We start from the raw sequence: 10,770 nt of genomic DNA on the forward strand, positions 1-10,770 counted from the left end.
ATGTTTTTACCCAGTGATTGTGACTAGAAAATTTGGGCTTTCAACTGCCCAAGGTTGGAGAAAGCAATTGATTTGTAACTTGAATCTTCACCAGGTGCACACCTGAATCACCTTGCCAATAAATTAAAATTCACCAACTCTTTAGCTAATTAGCTTAATATATAAATTCTTAAAAGTATTTGGTTTTAGGTTCATATGACAGATGGTTGGTTGTGTATTTGCCCCTCATGTTACACGTTAAACTTACCAAAAATAGAAATACATTTCTTCTTGTGGTGGTCTGGTGATAGCACTAAATAAGAGCTTACAAAGTACCTGAAGAAGATTATACAGTCATGTGCCCATAATGATGTTTTGGTTGGTGATGACCCAATATGCTGGTCTCAAAAGATTCTATTTGAACTGAAATAAACAATTATTAAAATTGACTACACATTCAGTACAGTAACATGCTGTATAGGTGTGTATTTTAGGAGCAATGGGTTATGCAATATGGCTTAGGTGTGTAGTGGGCTAGGCAATCTTGGTTTGTGTTAATGCACTCTATGATGTTTACGCAATGTTTAAATCACCTAACATCTCTCTAGATGGATCCCTGTCATTAATTGATGCATAATAGATTTTTAAATTTTCTGCTTTTAATAGGCCCTGGACACATGGGCTGCTGTTATCTGCCTAGTATTTCTAAAGTACTCTAAAAAATATGTGATCCCAGGCCACCAGTGCTCACAATAGAAACATGTGCATTAAATCCATAAGGAAACAAACCACTTCACAGCAGGGCCCATAGAAATTAAAAACAATAGGATGAGATATAAATGAATGTAGTTGTTGGAAATAGATTTAGAATCACAAAATGCTTCTGTGTATATAGAGATAGAAGATAGGAATAATGAACAGAATAAGTAACTTATTTCTTTCAGTTTTCTTCATATAAAGAAACAATCATTAAATGAAAACAGTGAAGCAGAATTAAAAAAAGAATAGTATGTGCATATGGAAAAGTGAATTATTGAAATAAAGAATTCAGTGAATTCTGAAACAGCAGATTAGACATAGATGGATAAAGACTCAGCCATTTCGAAGACAGATCTGAAATAAATAATAGAAAGACAAAGAGAAAGAAAATATAAAAGACAGGTTAAGGGGCAGAATGGGGAGTGACAAGATCCATGCATTTGGTTTGGGATCTGCAAGAGGAGGAAAAACTTAATAGATGATCTATGGAAATTCTCCTAATTCAAGCAGGTCACCAACCTTGTGAGTCAGGAAGTCTTTGAAATTTGTAAGAATAAAAAGAAAACAATGCACACCACCAACACCACTATATGGGATCCTCTAACACCAGAAGTAGAGAGAAGTTGTAGAAAGCAGCCAGAGGTAGAAACAACATTGAGACCTATGAGCTCTCAGAGTTCTAAGAGGGAGTAAACACCAAAAGACTTAGCTTTCAGGAAAGGAAGAAATTCTAGAGGCAGTGTGAGTTACACAAATGAATACTTCTGAAAATCTAATTGCAAAGTCAAAACAATAGTAAAGGTGTATGTAAAACATCTGTGTGCAGGTGGTGGAATTAAAGGAAAGAAGACAAGACAAATCTAAGTGAACAACTGGGAATAAAAGTAGAAAGGCAGTTTGAATTAAAGCATTTATGGATCTTACATTATTAGTAAGGGAATTGAAATTTGTTTATTTTTATGCTTGAACTGTTAGAATCAGCATAAAATTTCAAGAAGGAAAACTGAATAGCAGTTAATATATAGATTATATATATAAATTTATATATATATATATATATATATATATATATAGAGAGAGAGAGAGAGAGAGAGGGGGGAGGGAAGGTTAGATTTTAATCTTTTCAAAGAAGAAGGAAGATAGCACTAGAAAAATAACTGGTTTAACTGGGTGAGTTGGTGCATGCATGTAATTGCAGCTGCTCAGGAGGCTGAGGGAGAAGGATCAAGACTTCAAAGCCAAACTCAGCCCTAAGCAACTCAATGAGACCCTGTTTCTAAATAAAATACAAAAATGACTGGGGATGCAGATCAGTGGTTAAGCACCCCTTATTTAATCCTCAGTACAAAAAAAAAAAAAAGAAAATAACTTGTTACAATGAACATATAGAAAATAATTTAAAAAAGATAAGGATACAAGAGATTATAATAAACTATTTCTCAGTTTGATTTTTATGGTTTATATGTAACAATTGAGAAATAATATGCAGTCTCAATTACTTAAGAAATATGTACATCAATCCTTGTCCATAAAGTCTGTTCTATACATTTTAGATAATTAGTAAGATGAAAATTTTAAATAAACTTCCTGAAACTGATGAAAGATATTGTGTTCTTATTATAAAACTCTTGCTATGCTAAAATAGATAAATAAAATTAAAAAAACAGTAATAATAAAAACACACCAAGAAACATTAATGTCATATTTTAAACCACTAAAGATAGTGATATAAACCTAGTTTTCTTTTAGCAGAGCAATGTTAACAGAAGCAAAAAAAAAAAAAAATGCAGAAACGGTACATAGTAAGGGAAGATAATTTTGTAATTTATTTAGACCCCATGGGCTAGGGGTGTAGCTCAGTGGTAGATCACTTACCTGGCATGCATAAAGCCTTGGGTTTGATCTCCTGCACCACAGTAATAAAAACCCAATTATAAAAAACATAATGTCATTAAAGGAAGTCTGAGGAGATCCTGAAAGGGGGACCTTAATTCAGGTTAACTTGTTCTTTATGAACTTGCAAAAAAGAATTTCAGAACATATCAGAGAGAGGGAGAAGCAGAGATTTAGTCAGGAAAGAAAGGAATCCATATTCAGGAAGAATTTGACTGTCAATGGAGTGAGATGCACATTTTGAGACCTCAGGCTCTTGGAAAACAAGGTGGCTTGAAAAATGACACCCTCTGAGGAAAACTGACCAGAGAGTGGAGGTATGAAGAAATTTATCACAAGGCTTTGAGTTAAAAGATTCAATCCAGAGGTGCTTTAAAAAACTAGCCTTAATTTCAGAGCAAAGACTGTCCAAGGAAGGGAGTGTGACCCTTGTCCTTGGAAAGACCCACAGAGCTTTCCTAGGCACATTCTCACCCTGCTAAGTTGTTTATCTACAAATAACAGGGGATATTCGTTGTTATCTGCTGTCCCTGACTCAGTCAGGCTAGGTGGGGACCCATAGCAATTCCCTAGCAGCCACCAATCAGTATGAGAAAGAAAAATACCTGAAATACCAGATGACCCTTCAGTATTTTATGGTGTTGGGAAACCCTATAGTTCAACACAAACACCCTCTTGGCTTAAACCAATCAGTTAAAATGAATCCCCCTCTTGTAGTAACCAATGACCCCTACACAACTTTTTCCTGCCAGTGAATGTACTAATCATATTTTAGAATTGTTTCATCATTTTCCCTCAGCATGTCATGATTTTCTAGAAGATTCTATGATTTATGTGAAGTTCCTGTCTTCCCAAAAGAGTGTATAAAACTGCTGTTAACCCTGGACTCGGGGCCTCTCAGTGTCACCAGTTGCTGTGTGCACTCAGTGGACTGAGCTAGCTCTAGCTCACAATTGCTGCTTACATTTTTCTTGGTCTCTGGTGGTCTTTTGGGGATCCCAAAATCAAGCAAAGAAGCTTAACCACTGAGGGACATCCCCAGCCATTTTTATTTTTATTTTTATTAGTTTTGAGGAAGAGTTTTTGAGGCCCTGCTTTCCAGAGCTACTGGATTTACAGCCCTGCACCACCATTCCTGGCCCATAATCCACTTTCTAGGGGGCCTGCTATAGACAAGGAGGCTCACCTATGGTAAAAAACCAGCCTCTACCTCAGAGCAAAGACTGCTAAAGGAAGAGAAATGGCTTTTGTCTTTGGAAAGACCCACAGAGCACTCCTAGGCATATTCCCACATTTCTAAGGAGTTTATCTACAAATAACAGGAGATAACTTCTGTGCCAAGTGTCTCTGACTCAGTCAGGCTAGGTGGCGATCCATAGCAACCCCCAAGGAGTCTCCAATCAGCATGAAACATAAAAATACCTGAAATGCTAGATTACCCTCTCAGTAGTTTATGGTGGTTGATAACGTGTTGGGAAACCATGTAGTTAAGCACAAACACCCCTCTTGGCTTAAACCAATTAGTTCAAATGAATCCCCCTCCCAATCACCCCTACCCAAATTCTTCCCACCAGTGCATGTGCTAATCATGTTTTAGAGTTGTCATTTGATCCCTGCCTTCTCCAAAGAATGTATAAAACTGCTGCAAACCTTGGGATCAGGGGCTCTCAGCATCACCAGTTGCAGTGTGTGCACATGGAGGACCCAGCTAGCTTGCAATAAACAACTCTTTGATGTTTACATCAATCTTGGTCTCCGATTGTCTTTTGGGGGTCCTGAATATGTGTATAACATATTAAGACCTCTACTTCCAGACACCCCAATTGAGAGGTGATGAAAACCCAACTGGTAAGTAAAGGCATTGCTGATCTGTACGTTTCTGGACTCTGGTTTCATGCAGGTCCTGGTTCTATTTTGTATGGTCAGCAAAAGGTCCAGATGAATGCTCCAAAGGGCAGCGGACAGGGTTTGTCAGAGACATCCCCAACCTGTTTCTAGCTTCTTAGTGGATTGTCAGTAGTAAACTATTTTGTGAAGTATTTGGTAAACTATTTTGTAGCTGATGGATCCATGGTGTGCCTTTACTTTTTGTTTCTGTGTAGCAATTCTCAACACCCTACAAATTCTGTGGCCATGCTGAGAATTTTGTGTTATGTGTGTTTGTTTCTATCTTCCTGTCCATCTCCACCACGACACCCTGGTAAGAGAACTAATCTCCCTATCTGGGGTAATCATACCCAATTTGAGGGGAATGCTACCCCAATATCTGAGGGGAAAGACCCCAGTTGGCTTGGAGCCAGCACCCCATTACTGTTGTTTTGACAATTTGAAAAGGAAATCGGTGTCTTTGTGTGTCATTTTGCTTTTTTGTCTGTGTCTCTGTTAAGTGTGATGGCATTATTTACTTGGTACAGATGCAGAGTCCCAAGTTCCTATCTGCCTTGATGTGTGGAGGTAACTTTAGTTAAATTTTAGCCTAAGAATGTCCCTAGTATGCTTCTCTTGTAAGGGACCAAAAGTCAATAGAACCACCAGCTTTTCTGTTCTCACCTTTTACATCTCTTTTACCTGTGTCTTAAAGAACTTTGATGACTGTACTCCTTTTTGTTTAATTGGATTAGGGAAGAAATGTTTTCTTTTCTTCCTGTAGTTGACTTCAATGCACCCACTGCAGAGGGATATTCCTGCTTGGGGTTGAAGAATTTTGATATCTGGCTTTTACTTTTTCTCAAAACCCTGGTCTCATTATTAAATTGGCATTAATTGGCTTTGGGGATGGGAACCAAATTTTTTGTTACAAATTTTTGCACCCCAGAGGGGATGTTAGAGGAACCCCCACTCTGTTTTCTTGGGGAAGCCTGTTGAGAGCCACAGCCAAAGGGGCCCCAGCAAACTTCCAGCTGCCAGCAAGCTTCAGACTGCCCCAGCAACATCTAGCTGATTGGCTCCTCTGCGGTGATGTTCATTGGGCTGTTTCCCTGCCCTTCAGACTGCCAGCTGATGATTGGCTCACAGCTGCCCCAGCAACATCTAGCTGATTGGCTCCTCCACGGAGCTGCTCATTGGGTGACTTCTTTGGCTCTGCCCACGCAACCCAGCCAATCGGCCTCAAGAGGAGGAGGATTGTGGGAGGAAAAAGGCTGGTGTTGGGGAGAGAGGCTTGTGGAAGCCGGTGGTGGCAGTTGGGCTCTGAGGGTTTTTCCCTGGAGCTGTTTTGTTTGGCGTTTGTAGTTCTAAAAATAAAGTTAGTTTCTTTTTGACAAGTGGCTCCTGATTTGTGCCAAGCCAGACTTCGGCATTTGGTGGCTCGCACGGGGAGCAACTGAGGGTAAGTAAACTGCTCGCCCCTGAGGGCAGGGCGAGAGGATGGGGAGCCATTCTAAGTCTCCTCTTTTGTTTTGCTTCGTTTTTGTTTTAACTTTCCTGTCCCTGGAGATGAGTAAGAGGGAAGAAAAACCACTCACATCTGAGGAAAAACTATTTGCGTTTGAGGAACAGATAGGGAGAAAGGACGGATACATATGTCAGGAGGATAGAAAGGCTGTTATAATGATTTTGTGTGGTTCCCTTTTTATTGGATTCTGTCTCGGTTTTATTTGCTGTTATCTTGCTGGGTTGTATTATAGTAGAAATACGGGATCAGCAATTAGTAAAAAACAAACCGAAAGAGTGTTAAGTAAATTGTTAAAGGAAGGAAGCTTCCCAGTAAAATCAAGAGCAGTCAGGGCATACGTTGATATAATACAAGAATATAGCCCATGGCTTTTTAAGGAGGAGTTGTTAGATATATCACAATGGAACCATCATGGTGAAGATTTAAAAAGAATAGAAAAGAACAGCCCAGGGACTCTGCCAGTTGGCACATTGACATTGTGGACGTACATATCTGATTTGCTTAGTCCAAAGCCTTCAGTTCAGACAGAGGTAGAGGAAGAAGAAGACATATTGATTCAAGTAGAAGAGAAAGTCTCTCAAGTTAGTCAGACAGAGGAAAAGATTCAAGTAAAAGCTCGAGCTAGTCAGAAAGAGGAAAAGATTCAAGTAAAAGAGAAGGTCTTTCGAGATAGTGAGACAGAGGAAGAAAGTTTAGAGCAGAAAAATCTATCAGGGGAAAAGTTAAAACAGGAGACTGCTAATAAGACCCTTTTATTAGAGAGCGTAAGTGTCCAACCAACAGCACCGCCTCTACAGGAGACTGCTACTAACAGCATTCTATCACCAGAGGGCGTAAGTGTTCAACCAACAGCGCCACCTCTACAGGAGACTGCTACTAACAGCACTCTATCACCAGAGGGCATAAGTGTCCAATCAACAGCACCACCTCCATATGCTAAGAGACTCCCAACCCCCGCAGTTGATAGTTTGGATCCTGAGACAGGATCTCAAGTATGCCCTGTATTTGAGGTAGGAGGGCAGCGAACTTACCAGGGTTTAAATTTCAAATCAGTGAAGGAGCTAAAAGAGGCTGTAACAACCTATGGTCCTCAAGCACCCTTCACTGTAAGCTTGGTCGAATCCATTACCAACTTAAGCATGACGCCAGCAGATTGGGCTAGTTTGTGTAAAGCTGTGCTAAATGGAGGACAATACCTGTTATGGAAGGTTGCCAATGAGGAATTTTGCAAGGAGACGGCTAGTCGAAATGCAGCAGCTGGTTATCCTCAGAGAAATCTAGATATGTTGTTAGGAAAGGGACCTTATGAGGATCGGCAGCAACAACTTGCATATGATCCTGGTGTATATTTACAAATTGCTGTAGATGCAGTTAGGGCATGGAAGACTTTACAAGAACCTGGAGGTTTACAAGGTCAATTATCTAAGATAATACAAGGAGCTAATGAACCTTACGCTGAATTTGTAGATAGGCTTATTCAAACAGCTACCAGAGTTTTTGGGAATACAGAACAAGCAATGCCATTTATAAAACAACTGGCTTATGACCAAGCGAATCGTTGGTGTAGAGATATCATTAGACCATGGAAACATGAAGATTTAAACACATATATTAAATTATGTAGAGACATTAATGAACAAGGGCAAATTGTGGCAGCTGCAGTAAAACAAGCTTTAGATGCCAGAGACATTAATGAACAAGGGCAAATTGTGGCAGCTGCAGTAAAACAGGCTTTAGATGCCAGAGACATTAATGAACAAGGGCAAATTGTGGCAGCTGCAGTAAAACAGGTTTTAGATGCCAGAGACATTAATGAACAAGGGCAAATTGTGGCAGCTGCAGTAAAACAGGCTTTAGATGCCAGGCCAAGAACATGCTACAATTGTCAACAAACAGGACATTTTAAAAGGAATTGCCCCATAGGAGGAGGGTTTAACAAAACTAGGTATCAAACAAGTAGAATACCGGGTATTTGCCCACGATGCCGTAGAGGGAGACATTGGGCTAATGAATGCCGTTCTCAAACCACCATAGAGGGTACTCCATTATATTGGGCTAATGAATACCGTCCTCAAACCACCATAGAGGGTACTCCATTATCAAAAAACGAACAAGGACAAGGTGTTTATCCACAATATCGTGGACAAAGGCATCGGGCTCCGTTGCCAAAAAATGGACAGGGGGCCCCAATGCTCCGGGGCCCCAAACCACAAATATACGGAGCACTGGAGGAACCCAGCAACCCCAGCAACCCCATCAGGGTAGTGCCCAGCACATCAGATCCCTCATCAGACAAACCAGAGGGAGCGCAGGGTTGGACATCTGCGCCTCCACCAAATCAGTACTAACTCCAGAGATGGGAGTTCAAATCATTCCCACAGGGGTAAAAGGACCTCTTCCCAAAGGAACAGTAGGCTTATTATTGGGACGCAGCTCTTCTACTCTAAAAGGACTTTTGATAAGTCCTGGGGTAATTGATTCCAATTATGAAGGTGAAATAAAAATTATAGCCAGTTCTCCAAAGGGTATATCAGTAATTTCACCAGGAGATAGAATAGCACAGTTACTAATAATACCAAGCCTACATGATAAATTTTCCAGTCATGTTGTAGAAAGAGGTTCCAAGGGATTAGGCTCCACAGGTGTAGATTGGGCTATGCTTTCTTTAAATTTAGATTCTCGCCCCATGCTAAAACTAAATATTCAAGGACATGAATTTAATGGGCTACTGGATACAGGTGCAGACCTTAGCATCATCTCTCGTCAAGAATGGCCAAAACATTGGCCATTACAACAAGCCACTCAATCGCTTCGAGGCCTAGGAGTGGCGACTAATCCCGATAGAAGTGCAATGCTATTAGATTGGAAGGATCCTGAAGGATGTGAAGGAACTATACAGCCATATGTATTGGATCATCTTCCCGTAAATTTATGGGGACGAGATGTCTTAGATCAATTAGGTTTGACATTAACAAATAATATCAATCAAAATGCACCCACTATTATGGCTAGACAAGGTTTTAGGAAAGGAAAAAGATTAGAAAGACAAGAACAATGTATAGCAGCACCAATACAAATAGATCAAGGAACAGACAGACATGGGTTGGATTTTCACAAAGGGCCACTGAGACAATAAAAATTACATGGAAATCAGAAAGACCAGTATGGGTTCCTCAGTGGCCCTTGACTAAAGAAAAGACACAAGTAGCCCATGATCTGGTCAAACAACAATTAGCGGAAGGACATATACAACCTTCTGTATCTCCCCATAATACTCCCATTTTTGTCATCAAAAAGAAATCTGGTAAATGGAGATTACTGCAAGATTTAAGAGCCATTAACAATGAAATGGTCATTATGGGACCTGCTCAATCGGGGATTCCTCAATTGTCTGCTTTGCCAAAAACTTGGTATGTTTTAGTTATAGATATTAAAGATTGTTTTTTTTCAATTCCAATTCATCCTGAGGATAGTCCACGTTTTGCATTTACTATCCCTGCACTAAATCATGAAGGTCCTGATCAGAGATATGAATGGAAAGTACTCCCTCAAGGGATGGCTAACAGCCCAACTATGTGTCAAATTTATGTTAACAAAGTAATCCAGCCACTTAGAAATCAAAATCCTGAACTACAAATATTTCACTATATGGATGATGTGTTATTGGCACACAAAGCTAAAAACACATTGCTAGAATGTTATGCCACACTTACAAACTTATTAAAAAATTATAATCTAGAGATAGCAATAGATAAAGTACAATTAAATTTTCCAATTAATTATTTAGGAGTTCTATTATCCTCAACCATGGTCCGTCCACCAAAAATTCAAATACGAGTTGATCAACTCAAATCACTTAATGACTTTCAAAAGTTATTAGGAGACATAAATTGGATAAGGCCTTATCTAGGTATTCCAACAGGAGAATTGGGACCTTTATTTGATATCCTAAAAGGTCCATCAGATCCAAATTCACCCCGAATGTTAACGCCTGAAGCAAGAAAGGCATTAAAAATCATTGAAACATATATGGAAAATATGCATTTGGATAGAATTGATATGTTTGCCTTTATTATTTATTGTACTACCAACAAAAAATATTCCTACAGGAGTATTTTGGCAAGAAGGTCCATTATTATGGATACATTTATCTTATTCTCCTAACACTATTCTTACTAGGTATCCTGAGGCTGTAGGACAATTAATACTCAAAGGAATAAAAACAGCAAAGGCAGTGTTTGGAGTTTCTCCCCATAAAATTATTACTCCATATACTATGAATCAAATTGATGAATTAGCTAATGAGTTAAATACTTGGGCAATAATAATGTGCAAATCTAATGTTTCATTTGATAACCACTTACCATCTAATCCTTTATTGTCTTTTTGGTCATTGCATCCTGTAATTTTTCCAAAAATGACAAGAAAAACACCTATCATGAATGCTCCAAATATATTCACTGATGGGTCAAATAATGGTACAGCAGCAATAGTTACACCTGATCAAACTTTTACATTTTTAGTACCCAAACAATCAGCTCAAAAGGTAGAGCTTAATGCAGTATTACAAACTTTTGTGATGTTTAAAGATTCTGTATTTAATTTATTTTCTGATAGCCAGTATATAGTTAATGCTATAGTATCCCTTGAAGATGCTGGTAGAATTTCCCCTTCTTCTACTGTTTTCTCTTTGTTTTCCACTATACAAAGTTTAATCTGGGACAGAAAAGATCCATTCTTTATAG

Source organism: Ictidomys tridecemlineatus, chromosome Y, assembly GCF_052094955.1.
Source record: "Ictidomys tridecemlineatus isolate mIctTri1 chromosome Y, mIctTri1.hap1, whole genome shotgun sequence".
Classification (NCBI taxonomy): Eukaryota; Metazoa; Chordata; class Mammalia; order Rodentia; family Sciuridae; genus Ictidomys; species Ictidomys tridecemlineatus.